At 41.1% G+C, this 14,328-nt stretch overlaps 1 pseudogene; it reads left to right on the top strand.

Moving 5' to 3' along the window:
- Positions 1 to 7,360: 7,360 nt before the first annotated feature.
- LOC150010617 (small ribosomal subunit protein eS25 pseudogene) lies at positions 7,361 to 7,735 on the top strand (annotated as a pseudogene).
- The last annotated feature ends 6,593 nt before the right edge of the window (positions 7,736 to 14,328 follow it).

Raw genomic sequence — 14,328 nt, 5'->3', positions numbered from 1 at the left:
CATCTTGAGACCATTACGTTAAGTGAAATAAGCCAGTAACAAAAGGACAAATACTAGTGATTCCACTTATATGAGGTATCTAAAATAGGGCACTTTCTTCTTAAGAATATGATAGGAAGTTCTGTTGAAAGTTTAAATGTCTTACCTCTGTCTTCGGTCTCTCTTTAAGAATCCTTGCAAGTAAAATAACAGGCTAAACTAGATAGACTAACTTTCCCTACACTGAACAATAGTCTCAAAGTTAGAGTCTCGAGCAGACACATCCACTCTTCAATGTCCTACCTAATTAATCCCCTTAAAATGAGGCTGGAGACTCCCATTGGCTTCCCATAGTTCCTTCCCCTGTCCCACTGTCATTGCTTAGTTGGTTCCATATTGCAGTCAGCCACCTGGAGGAGCACTGACCTTCTTCAGAAGGAATGTGAGTGTCTCAAATTCAACAGCTCACATAGGAACACGAACTCAGGCCTGACCGCCAACTTGGACAGTAATATTTTCTTCCAGAACTGGGAACTTGGCTGTGCTTTCAACTAAGCCCTTACCTTGTAGCTCAACTGCAAGAATATGCTCTCTTGAAACCTGGGGACCACCACAGGTACCCTAAGAGTGACGTCTTGTCTTCCTGCTTGTCCAGCCTAGACTTTTCATTACCTCCAGCACTGGACCACCATGGCCTGTGTCTCTCAGATTCCTGGTGCCCTGATCCCCACACCTGGACTTCCATCACCACGCATCCTGTCACCTTTTCTGATGGCAACTGAAATGCCTCCCTCCTATTGTCTTTCCTGAACTTCCTGGATGGCGGGCTTTGCGTGCCTGCTGCTGTGCAGTCCCTTCTCCTTTGAAGTTTCGTCCACCACTAATGGGGTAGAATAAAACCTGGATTCTGGATTCCAGAGCCTTAGTTGTGAGCCATCAGGGGCTGACACCTCTGTTCTAATGGTGTCCATCTAGGAAACGGTTAACTCAGTAGCTCTCCTTTGTTGGCTTGTATCACTTTCCCAGTACCTGCCACTGTCCCCAGTTTGGGTTGCCTCTCAAAGCAACTCCTCTCAGTATAGGCTTTTGGGAAAACTCAACCAAGACAACTCCCTCCCTCCAATACATTTTTTGGTGTCTCCACTGTCTGCAGAGTAAAGCCCACACGTCATTTTGTACAGCTCATTGTGAAGACCTGGGCCTTTATTTCTCATGTCCCTTGTCCCTACACCCCTTGGGTAGCCATTGGTTAGAGCCAGACTGAACCCCTGCCAGGCTCCATTCATACCTCCCATTGTTCTCTTAGGGCTCCAGCTCCTGGGTCTTACACTGGACTAAACTGACTTGGACCAAAGGACCTAGAGGTGGAGGAAAGCAATAGAAAGTTGGGAAGTTAGAGTTTTATTTATTTGTTTTGGCAGAAAGTAAAACACAAGTTACTACAATGAAAGCTAAATAATTTAAATAATAGTTCAGTCCCATCTGCCCTCTCTATTAAAAGGTCAGGATAGATTCCACTGTGGAGCTTCATATATAATACAAGATAAACGAAATATAGCAACGTAGAAGGCAAAGCTTCATTTCATACTTAAAAAAAACTTCCACAAATATCTAAGCAGGGTGTCTGCCAATGCTGTGCGGGGCTTATGAGATACATAACAGCTCAAAGGAACTCAGACTCTCACAAAGAAGCATTTCTGACATCCAAACACATGTTTCTCCCAAGGTCCTTCTCTGCTTCCAGACTCAAGAATCTGTTCAGGGCACACATACAAAAAAAAAAATCACTAAGTTAAGATGGCAATTTGGAAGGAGTTCCACGGAACTGAGCTGTCTGGTTGCAGAGCTGCCTCTCATTGGTTCTCATGGGGCCTCTGAACTCCACGCGCAAGTCACTTCCAGTTTCTGAGACGAGGCCTGGTGTTTCAGTGCAAAGACTAGGATGAATTTTTCGCCACAGAAAGGAAGTGGGATTACCTTTTCTTCTCACTCCTGCATTTTCCCTTCTCTCCTTTGCTTCTGGGGATCATGCTCTCTGGAAGCACATTACTCAGAGTTACTTGATCGTTCAGTCAATATGCACATGTTGTGTGAAGACCTGCGCACCCAGCACTGCTAAGAAACAGAGAGTGGCTGCTCTAACATACATTATCAGGCTGGGCGGTATGAATGAATATTGCAGAGTGTAGTGTGCCCTGTGCAAGCTTTAAATCAAGATAAGAATGACCAGGTGACCCATGTGCTCCCTCAGCTTAGCTCCGACCAGAAACCGGTGCTGCATATTGCTCCAGGCAAAGGTTTGCTCCCATAATGGTCTTTTTTTTTTTTTTTTTTGCGGGGGCAGGGGTGGTGCGGTTAGGACTGCTTTGGCTATAAATAATCTCCTGGATTTATCAATGAGCACATTTAACATATTACATAGCAAGAATGGCAGAAGTGGTTGGGTTCAAGATTGTTAAACCCCAGCTCCTTTCTATCATCTGAGCGCGAGTTTTTCTCTGCTTTCTACTCCTTGGTGTATTGACCTTATCCATTGGAATATTCCCTTCATGGACACACACTGTTATGACAGCATCTTACCAAAGAACTCTGTTCCATTTCCTCGTGTACTTCTTTTTAATAACAAACCCTTCCACCCAAAAATCCTCTCATGGTTTAACTGGTGCACACTTAAACCAGTCCCTGGAAAGAAGAATTACAGTAATGTTATTTGGCTGAAGTTAACTTGTTTGTGCTCCCAACATTGTGCAGAGAGGATGAATACTCAGGGTGGATTCTTAGGTAAGCAGGCAAGCACGCTGATGATTCATTGGGTCTCAGCTATCTTACTTTTCTCATTGTGGCATCATACTTCCCCTTAAATATGGGTGGTTGGGAAATGTAATTCAACAAGTATCACTCCACACCTGCTGTTTGTTGCGCACTACGCTATATGCCATGAGGTATTCAGAGCTGACTAAGACAGTCTCTTAACCTTTCGGTAGCTTCTAATCTCACGGGGAGGCTAAGCTAATTAATTTGTATTATACAGGACAAGGTATACTCTAATAAAAGCCATGTGGGAGTTTAAGCTACTTTGGGAACTGGACTGAGTCAGTATTAGAACCTGTTCATCTTGGACTGGCCCTTTACGTAACTCTCTGCTTCTCAGGGAAAGTTTAAATCTGGACCATAGCTGGGGGTCTGGAGCTGGGGTTAGGATAAAGGGCTTGGCTGGCCACTGGTCTGGCCACTAGATTTCATCCTAGGGCAGCTGTCTACTAGAGATATAGCAAGGGCAGCATCAGAGAAGGAAATGAACCAGCATTTATTGAGAACCACTTACAGCCCAGACCTTTACATATGCTTTAGTTCATTTGATCAAATCCGAGAGCATCCAAAATTTAAGGTACTCATTATTCTCAGAATTGCAAATAAGGTAATTGACATTCAGAAAAGTTAAGTCTCTCCTCCAAATTGATCTGAAGCCCAGATCAGACTCTTCTAGAAGGCTTTAATTTTCTATTTTTTTGATACAGAGAGTAATCTGGGTTCCTAGGAGGGTCATAGAAGTTTATAGGCAAGAAGCATATTAGTTAATTAGCAGGAATGTCTTAAAACAATCAGCCAAAATGCTAAAGAAAGTAAACAGAGTGTATTGTGTTGTTGTCTATGGATTTGAGTCAGGCAAGCTTCGGAGAATTATTGGACCCCAAGAAGTGAAAGCGGGATTTGGGGAGAGAGGTTTTACTGTGTTATATTTCTCTGAAGAGTTTAGTTTTTAGTTTTTACATTAAACCACTGAAATCTTTATTCATTTTAGTAGTTGCTTCCCTCAAAGAACTTACATTTTAGCTCTAATATCAGACCAAATATTAAAAAGAGAGTGGGGCCAGAGGATAAGACTATGTTGAAGCAGATACATATCATGGAGTACATAGCTGGAGTATCTTCCTTAATGTAGATGGTAGTCAAAGAAGGCTTCTTAGAAGAAAGGGATGAACACATTCCACACTTTTGACCTTGAAGAGGCAGAGGAGCAAGACAATGAAACAAGGTGTGAAAGGAGAAGGGGGCCTTTGGGGACATTGTTCTAAGACTTCTCTTTCTTTGTCTATGAAGGTTGGATGCCAACCTGACATTAGGAAAGACTGCGTGATCCAGGACAGACTTTTACACTTGGTGGGCAGGAAAGGAGAGGGCTGTTGCAGACATATCCAGAGATGCCTAGTTAGCCCTTGGAAAAAAACCACATCTGAATCAATCACTTCCATTCCCTATTCATCTCCCATCTGCTTTTCACGTTAAAATTTGTTGCAAGCACATTACTAAAACTATGAAAATCATGAAAAGATAGAAATAAAATTGAAGGAAAAGTGGGAGTAACATCTAAGTTAAAAGTAACTGAAAAACCACAAAGATTTTGCTTTGTAAAATTTAAAATCTCATTTAATTTAATTACCAGGCAGATGGAGGAAAACCATTTCTAGTAAGGTTATTAGACTTTCATTATAAGAGCTTGTATAACAGATAAACAGTAACTAAGACCACAACAAACATTAAAAATTCAAAAAGAGGACACACAAGTTCAAAATAAATATGTAGAAAGAATGTTCTATTTTCCAGAAATGCTAATTAAAGAAATTAGGAGCTATCACTTTCCCAGCCAATTGCGCAAGCGTTTTAAGAAATGAAAGTGACCAGTGCTGGCAAGGATGGAGCTGTCACTCGCACATTGCAGAAAGTGTACCTTCAGGGATGCTCTTAGGCGATTTGGGTACAGGTGCTAAAGTGTTCAAAGCCTTTGTGTTGATGCTAATTGAGACATCTATTCTAAAAAAAAAAAAAAAAAAAGAAGTCCTAAGTGTAAGATACATGTATGTCTTTAAGCACAACAACATTTTCTACCCACATTTTCAAATATAAATTTGTTCAAGTAAAGAATATATAATAGATAATTTCAAAGAACTTTTATTAGAGCATATGTCATTTTTGTAATGTGGAAATAATAACTAACCATGGAAATATAAACATATAAGCCATCATACCAAGACTGTACTCTGTCTTCAAGGATGTTGCCAACAGATTGCCTGGGCCAGAATGCACGGAAATGCAAAGAGTCAGCAAAGGAAGGTGATTCAGAGTAAAAACATGTCACCTATTGGGATATAGCAGGGAGGCAAATGACTGGGAGTAATACGTCTTCCTTTTTTCATATGCTTGTATTTTTAAATGAGAAAATAATGCAAATTTGCTGCAAAAAAATAGGAAAATACAGAAAAAGTAAAAATGATTTGTAATTCTCAATACAACGGTTAACCTCTTGACAAGCTTCCTTTTTCTTTTTTCCCATCAGCAAAGATGTGTACCTAGGAAGAATGGGATCTGAGAAAGAACTGCTGGATATTTATGGGAGTAAGAGCAAGCAGGTCTTTTAAAAGCATGGCTCTCATTTAGATATTGTACTAGTGAAATTCAAGGCACTATTGGTGCTTGTAAGGAAACAAAAAGCTAAATGTGCATTCGCAGAGACTAGGGTGTCCAAGTTGAGAAGAACCTAAGCATCATCTATTTGCCTCCTACTTTTCAACTCACAAATGGGGAAACAAAGGCAAGGGAGGATTTTCCTAAGGCCCCAAAACCTGAGTGAGACCTCCTGATTTCTGCTGGCAACATCAGCAATGTGCTCATCCATGGGTCTTGAGGTCAGGCTGCCCAGGTTGAAATCCCAAAGTGTGTGACCTTAGATATGTTATTTAACCTCCATGAATTCCAGTTTTCTCACTTATGAAAGTGAATGATAACAATAATGCTGTCCTTATCAGAGAGACATTGTGGGATTAAATGTCATCATAATTTACATCAGTTGGCTAGGGCTGACATAACAAAATATCACAAACTGGGTGGTTTAAAAACAGAAATGTACACTCTCACAGTTCTGGGGCCTAGAAGTCTAAGATCAAGATGTTGGCAGGTTTGTTTTCTTCAAGGCTTCTCTCGACTTGCATATAGCATCTTCTTGCTGTGTCCTCATATGGTCATCCCTTGGTCTGTTATCTGCAATCTGACCTCCTCGTCTTCAAAGAACATTGGTCATATTAGATTGAGGACCACTTCTTAAAGACCCTGTCTCCAAATACACATTCTGAAGTACTTCAACATATAAATTCTGGGGGAACATAATTCAGCCATATCACTTGTACATTTGTTTAGCCTACTGTCTATTATTTTTATTAAATAGAACTATGCTTTTCCAGTATATGACAGTGTATAGCACTTCAGAGGTTATTTTCCATTGTATAAGTGGCAAAATTCCTGGAACGTGGCACATCCTTTTATCATTGGGAGATGCTGGATTGACCAAATTTATTTAAAGCTAGAAACCACTTTTCAACATCTACAAAATTTATATGTGGCAGAAATTATTGGGAAGGGCTGAACTGTACTAATACTACAGATTGAAAGCCTTACATTAAAAGAAAAATGCATCTGTATTTAGTTATGATGAATGTTTAATTTCAACTTGGTTGCTAATGGAGAATCTACAATCCATTGAAAAGAAAGTATTTGGCTACCCTATTCTGCTCCATTCCCCAGCTCATCTGCTTCTTCCCTACACATTCCACTGTGGAGGAGGTGATCATCTATGAAATGCATGTTGAATGGACTCTCTTAAAAGAGTTCGTGTCTAAACCTACTTATACATGCCTTTCTTGCAATAGTGAAGTTATACATCTTCATTTTAATATCCTTCCTTCCTGAAAGAGTCTATTTCAGGAAGGGGAGAGGGGGAATGACTAATCAAATTATTTGCAAATTTTAATTATATTTAGAAATCCAACTCATTTCATAGACAAACAATAGGAATTACTGAATCCATCCTTTCAACTAATGTCCTCAGGGTCAGTTTATTAGATGAATAAAGTGGAAGACTAATATTCTCTCTCCTTCAAGATACAAGTAATCATAGAAACACAAATTAATTCACTGTGGACTGTGTTCAATAAGAATAAATTGTTAAAAGCTCAGTATTTTGTGTGTGGTTAGAGTCTTGTTTTGGGGTTTTCTCCATTTAATTAGTTTGAGTTCACTTTGGCATTAGCTCTCTGCCATCAGGTCAAGTCAGGTGGAATGTAATGGGCACAAATTCTGTGACTGGGAAGAACATTTGGATGCTGGTGGGGCATATATGCTGGCCTGCATGGGACAGTCACTATTCTGAGGACACCTGAACACTTGGCAGAGTAGTTTGTGTTTCTAGTGTTTGAAGGATTGCTTGTTGCTATCAGTCACTACAGAGAGTGAGTGTGTTATGTTAGCTCACTCTCTGTAGTGACTGATAAAAAAATATAGGACGTCTTCTCAGAGCAGCAGTGATAGCGGCCACTCCAGGAGTTTCGCTATGCCACCCAAGGACGACAAGAAGAAAGATGCTGGACAGTCAGCCAGGAAAGACATAGGCCCAGTGAACAAATCTGGGGGCAAGGCCAAAAAGGAGAGGTGGTACAAAGGTAAAGTTTGGGACAAGCTCAATAACCTAGTCTCGTTTGACAAAGCAGTGTATGACAAAGTCAGTAAGGAAGTTCCCAACTACAAGCTTATGACCCCGGCTGTCGTCTCTGAGCGGCTGAAGGTCTGCGGTTCCTTGGCCAGGACAGCCCTTCAGGAGCTCCTTCGAAAAGGACTCATTAAACTAGTTTCCAAGCACAGAGCTCAAGTAATTTCCACCAGAAACACCAAAGGTTGGGATGCCTCAGCTGTTGGTGAAGATGCATGAACAACAGGTCCCGCCAGCTGTACATTTTGAAAAATTAAACTTTATTAAATCAGTAAAAAGCAACACACACACACAGACACACACACCCTTAATCTCATGCCCTACAAACTCCCCATTGAAGAGCAGTTCAGTCCTTGAAGTAGACATGACCTCACTGTTTATAAACACAGCTACTTTAAACCACGACTGATAGCCCTGTGTCTCATATCACCGTTATCTTTCATCCTAGGTAAAGCCTTTCCCCTTGATTAAAGACAAACATCTTTTAACCTTACAGCTGGCAGCTACCTGACATTAAAAACCAATTGTAGCCAGTTGCCTGTGGCTGATAAATTATCAGGGGAAGTCATCTTAGATGCTGAAATTCGACATTAAAATTTATTTAAGAGAGAGAGAGAGAGAGAGAGAGGGAGGGAGGGAGAGACTCTGAGCAGCACTGTTCATGTCTTGTGTTGTAGCACAGACTGAGGGAGGATTCAAGCCGCTCCCGCCAGTGATGGCTCCTGGACTGAGTTGGGCAGAGGCTGTGCCCTTTGCTAGTGGGATGCGCAGGTCAAGGGAAAACTGAGCACTTGCAGCGTTAAGACAACTTCATGCTTAAGGTGTTTGACACCATGGATTTGACCTTTATTTCATTCACTTGGTGACTCTAACTATCTACGTTGCAGTGGTGCTGGGACAGAGCGGTGAGCATGCCAGACAGGGTTGACGTTGCTGTAAAGCTGAGGATCTAGGCACAGAGGGAGAACAGATGGAAACTAGGGAGACTCAGCTCATGGATTTCAAATCAAAACAGTCTGAATACAGCTGAAATGACCCCAGTCCTCTAGACAAAGTAGATGTTTTACAAAAAAAAAAAAAATGGATCGGATCTTTAAAAAAGTGTTATTCTGGAATAATAATTTCTAGACACTTGCATTTTTACAACAGTAAATTAAAAAACAAGAATTTGAGTGACCTATATAGAATTACCAACATTTTATTTTGCCATAGTTTTATGTGTATGTGTATGAGAAGGACTCCCCAAAACCCCAGAATTAATTTATAAAAAATTGTGTATTTATTCTTACATGTTCAAGCTTCAGTCATTTTCAATGTACTCTCCATTTGATGCAATATGTCTACTGAGACTTTTCTTTCAGTGCTCAAAACAGTTTTTGAACTTGTTGATTTTGATGCCTTTTAGTGCTTCTACTGTTTGTTGTTTCACCTCTTCCACATTGGCAAAACATTTCCCTTTGAGGACTTTTTTTTTAATATGGGGGAAACAAATGAAAAAATCACTTGGGGAGAGACTGGATGAATAGGGAAGGTGGGGTATGGGGCAGGGGCATCATTTTTGGTCAAAAACTGCTGAACACTCAGTATAGTGTGGGCAGATGTGCTTGTAAATTACTCATCAAGAAATGGGCAAATGCGTTGAAAGAATCTTCAAAAAAATTCACTGAAGCTAAATGCAGCCTCTCAATGCCAGCTGATACAGATGGGTTCCTAGAACACACACATAGTGGGGGAAGCCTATACTATAAGGGGCCCACCCTCCTGAAGATAATTCCACTTTTTGGATCCCCCCCCTTGTATATATTATATAAGCACATATTATAATCTAATTTATAAATATAAACTAAGCACTTGCAACATTAAGACAATTTCATGCTTAAGGCTGACACCATGGATTTATTGACCTTAATTTCATTCATTCAGTGACTATTACAGACTGTCTATAGTAGTTCTGATGGGATATCACAATCTATTTTATATATATATATATATAAAATAGATTGTGACATAAACTATCATCAACTCTTAATATTAGTTAACAATTGAGGGTTTAATTTGTGACTAACTCTACATTCAGTCTGCACAACACATGTGATATAGGTACTGCTAATGTTCCCATTTTACAGATAATGAAGTAGAAGCTCACAGATGCTAAGTACTCTGCCCACTCTAACCCAACTTGTGGGTGGTAGAGCCAGAGACTGGACTCCTGACCATTCAACACATGGATTTTCAACACCACCATTTCCTTCAAAACAGAAAAAATAAAAAAAAATAAAAACAAACTACAAAAATTATTCATAACCAAAAATGTGAGAAAGACAATTTTAGAAATCCTAAAGTTATCTTTAAGAAAAAATCACTCGTTCTGATTTTTCTTATTTCACTGTGGACTAGAGAGAGCATTGTCAAAGGCCTGCTCTGGCCCACTGACCCATACTCGGGGATCCCGGCTCTGAGTCTGCAGCAACAGAGAAGGTTCTAATTCACATCCCATGTGACTTTCTAGAGAGTTCAGACTAAGAGCCTAAGTGTGTTAGTCATTTTAAGACATTCATGATTCATTTTGTGTTTTCATAGAATGCTTCAATTTTAATCTCCCCCACTGAGTTCCAGAAATTGCATGGAGTTGAGAGACTGGGAAGTGATCCGCAGGGGAGAAAGGTCTGCACAACAGAGTCCAAGGCCTTCAGGCTGTGGATCCCTCGAAATGAAGGACAATATTTTTCCAACTTGGGCAATGCTACACCTTCCCCACACCTTGGAGAGAAAGTCTTCCCAAGAATTCTTAATCATTTCCATAATCCCAAAGAATTCAGAAGTGAAGGCTCTAGACTTAGTCACTAGGTTACGATATTGAGCAAGTCCATCTGTCGGATCAGAATAATTTAATTCCTGTCTGACACACCTTTAAAAGGGTGACTATTAGATTATACTTCTTCCCCTTTTCCTGCAGCGAGAGTGTGTGCAATTTAGTGTGCGGTTTTATGAGCATTCCTCGGGACCAGCTCCATTTTCCTGTGTCATTAGGTGCTGTTTTCTGATGCCTTACCTGGCTTTTCCTTCACAAATATTTAGTATTCTGTACTCGCTGTTTCCTGCAAATTGTTATTTCTGTTTGCTCCCCCCAAACCAATAAAATTTAAAATAAGAATAAATGAAAGCAGTAGATATTGCGTTTCTGCCAATCGACATGTGGAGATGAAGTGAGCCAGCAAACACCCGCAATGACACACAATCGCTTCCAGGTGGATCTGGAAAGAGCAGCAGGCATCGTTTTCATCAGAGCGGCTCCTAGGGAGACAGACGATGCTAGGTGGCTGACTTGGGCACGCCTTCCAATGCCAAAATATTTCTGCCTGTTAGAAATTCCAAGTGGTGCGGTTTTTCCCTTCCGAGAGGAAGATCTGGGAGCCCCGCAGACTTTCCGAGGGTGGTTGCTGTTTTTAGGGCTGTCTCCGACTCTGCTGATCACGTGAGCAGCACACACATGCATTGCAGTCACAGCCGGCGCCCATGGCTCTTAGGAGCAGCAAACAGGAATGTTCAGTAACGCGATTCTATTGATGATGGACCAGTTTCGAAGGTGCATTTCCTGAAGAAGCCTCATAGTGAGGTATCATTTAGGAAGAATGTTAACCGCCCTGGAAGCGAAGCTTCTCTCATTGGCCTCAGTAACCTGCGTATTCTGAAATACAGGTCACAGAGGTTTATTCAAGAAGAAGGCGATGAGGTGAAGGGGTTAAATAAATGGTCTTTAGGTCCCCTTGAAACATAACAAGGCCTGAGGAAAAAGCGTGTAGCTCCCCATCCTCGCCAGGGGCCGTGGAAGTGCATGTTTTTGCTTCAGGAATGTTTTGTTGATGGAGAGGAAGATTTCCCTAGAATCTGTATAAAAAGGCACAGTTATACAGAAGCAAAACAGATACTGTAGTGTAATGGAATCCTAGAAACTTAGGATTACATCAGGCATCGTGTAGTATTTGTTGAGGCTGACCCCATGCTTGGATTTCTGCTCAAATCCTGCATGCGTCAGCAATGCTGGAACATCTCAAGATAATGCGAGTTTACTGCTCCCGGGACTGGGCAGCTGGAACAATGATGGAGTTCTGACCCTACTCAAACATTTATTAAAGCCCTCTTCACTAGAGCAGTGAATAAGGGACATGGGAGCCCAGCTTCAGGAATCTGAGTGGGAGATAAAATGAAAGCAGCAACAACAATATTGTACTCTTCCTTTCTGAACTCTCCTGCCCGAATGTACCATTCCTTATATAAGCACACGCAGGAAGTCTAATCCATTTCTCACAGGACAAATCCACCTGGTATTTGAAGACAATGATCATCTCCTTTTACAGACAGAAAATACTGCCCTCACTGGTGTGGCTTAGTTTGTTGGAGCATCACCCCATGGACCAAAAGGTCCAGGCACACTGGAGAGGCAACTGATTGACGTTTCTCGCTCACATCGGTGATTCTCTCCCTCTTTCTCTGTTCCCTTTCCCCTTTCTCTAAAACCAGTAAGCATTTCCTCAGGTTAGGTTTAAAAATAAAACCCAAACTAAAAATACTCGCCTTCCTTTTCCTCCCCCCTTTCTCCCTCCCTAATGTGAATCAGATAAATCTCGTCAGTTAGGATGAAAAACAAACCACTCCCTTTAATGTATGCACTGCTGGGATATATTATACACATGAAGGCAAGCAAGCCAATACTTGGTTTCCATTTTTGCCTTTAGAAAGTAAAACAAGACTGAATTCAGGGAAAAAAAGAGGGCGAAATTATTCTTGTATAAAGATTTCTTCCCTTAGTTGGTTGTCTTAGAAAATTTGGATCCCTCTTCCACTTCCTCCCCTCAACCATTCACTATACTTTCCATGTTCTCAAACTTTTCAATAGGAAACATAAAACCTAACAAAAAAATCTAAAAAAATTAAATGGAACCTATTTTTTTTAACATGTAAAATGGATTTCAGTTTTGCCTTCCAGAGGGCTTATGTTTCGTTATTATTTAAAACTGTCATGAATATTTTTCCTGCTGGGAGTACAGATTTTCCTTCTATTTTTCAATCTTACTCAAAACCCCTTATTGCATGTTTGATGAGTTATAACGGCTCTTAGTTGTTGCTTTTTAAAATTACAAACTCCAAAGCCTATGTTGGCATTCTGCTAACTGGTTTTCGCACATGTCGTGGTGTTGAGCCTTTATAGAGACAAATATAAGAGAAATTTTTGTGGGATGAAAATATATTTATGTGACCTTTAGAAACAGAAATGGGGCCATACTGAGGGTGAGAATTGAGTTCCTCCCCCTACTCATTTCATGAGGCCATTTTCCATCTTGGATGGTTAGAGCCACGTGCAGAGCCCTTGAAAGCGAGGCTGGGTGCTCCGAGCCTCGTGTTCTCTCTTTGCCTTTCCCACTAGGATACTGTGAGTTTCCTGAACTTACATGTTGCCCTTCTGGTTGGGAAGAATTGAGGGTGCTCATGGAAAACGGAGCAAAATAGTTATGAGAAGTAGCTGAGCTGGGAAACATTGAGGTGTCTGGAATGCATTTTTAAAGAGTTGGCTTTCTTTCTTTCCAATTTTTTCCCCCCAGAAGGACATTTCCAGAAAGACTAGAAAGGGTGATTATGAGAATTAAATGAAATAAGGCCTGGAAAGTGCTTAGCACTCCCGAAAAGTACCCAATAACTGTTAATGATTATTATTATTCTTAAGTTGGAGGCACACTCATCTTTTATACTGTAAACCCCTCAAAGGGATTTGGAAAACGACTTTTTAAAGGGAGCCCTAATTGCATCAGGAAACGTGCAGGAAAAAAATACCTTAAATGGCCTGCATCTAGGATCTAGGACCCCTAGCAGTGCCTGAGGTGAGCTGGTGACACTGTGGCAGTAAAACGGAGTGTGACTTTCGTGAGAATTTGACCACTTCCGGTCTGTTGTTTTCTGAGACAGCCCAGCTCAAAAGTGAATTTCAGAGGGCAATAAACCTCATGGCTTTTCCAAATCAACTTAGTTTTTGACCTCCCTGAAAGAGAACACCTTAGGGAAACTGAGGCAGCTATGTATGTGGGGCGGAGGGGGGGGTCAGAGTAGTGGACCTTCAGGATCAAGAGGGAGAACCGCCTCTTAGCTCCAACAACGTATCTTCTTTTTTCTTTACCTTCAGCCATGATCTGTCTGAGGCAAAGGGTTCACGCTCTCAGCATCCCCACCCATCCCCAAACACGCACCAAATGTACAGCTGCCCTCATGTGTATCTTGGCTCTTTCTACCAAAGCTGGAATGCAGGAGGTTTTCCTGTCACGTCCATCCCTCTCTTCTTTCATTGCCCTCTTCATCCTCCCTCGTGCTACTGTTTGCGAGCCTTCAAACTGCTCTTCCGTGTTGCCTAGGACCTCTCAGGTGGGGAGAGCCATTTGGGCAAGCTAGCTCATCCTCAGCCAAGACAATTCCAGTTCTGGAATTGAAGGTGATTTTACTTGCTACAAAGACATATACATGAATAATAATAACCATAAAAGCAAATATTCAATGAGTATTTATTGTGTACGGGATATGATTCTGGATGTTTTATAATGTGTCCATCTCATTTAGTTCTCCACAAACCCTGACATTTTGACCCAGAGAATTTATTTATTTATTCAATATCCCACCTCATTCCAGGAAGGAGTGACATAAAGGCTCTTCCTACTTGTGAGAGGTGGGCTACAGGTTTAATTTTCAGCCTTTGTCTAGGTTGTGTAAAGAGGTACTGAGTCCATTTACCAGGTTAAGATATTGAACCGTTGTGATATTTGTTCTTC

This window comes from Furipterus horrens, unplaced genomic scaffold (genome assembly GCF_987537825.1).
Source record: "Furipterus horrens unplaced genomic scaffold, mFurHor1.1.pri manual_scaffold_5, whole genome shotgun sequence".
NCBI lineage: Eukaryota > Metazoa > Chordata > Mammalia > Chiroptera > Furipteridae > Furipterus > Furipterus horrens.
Note: the sequence above shows the minus strand (reverse complement) of the source record. Positions and strands in the feature narration are given on the sequence as shown.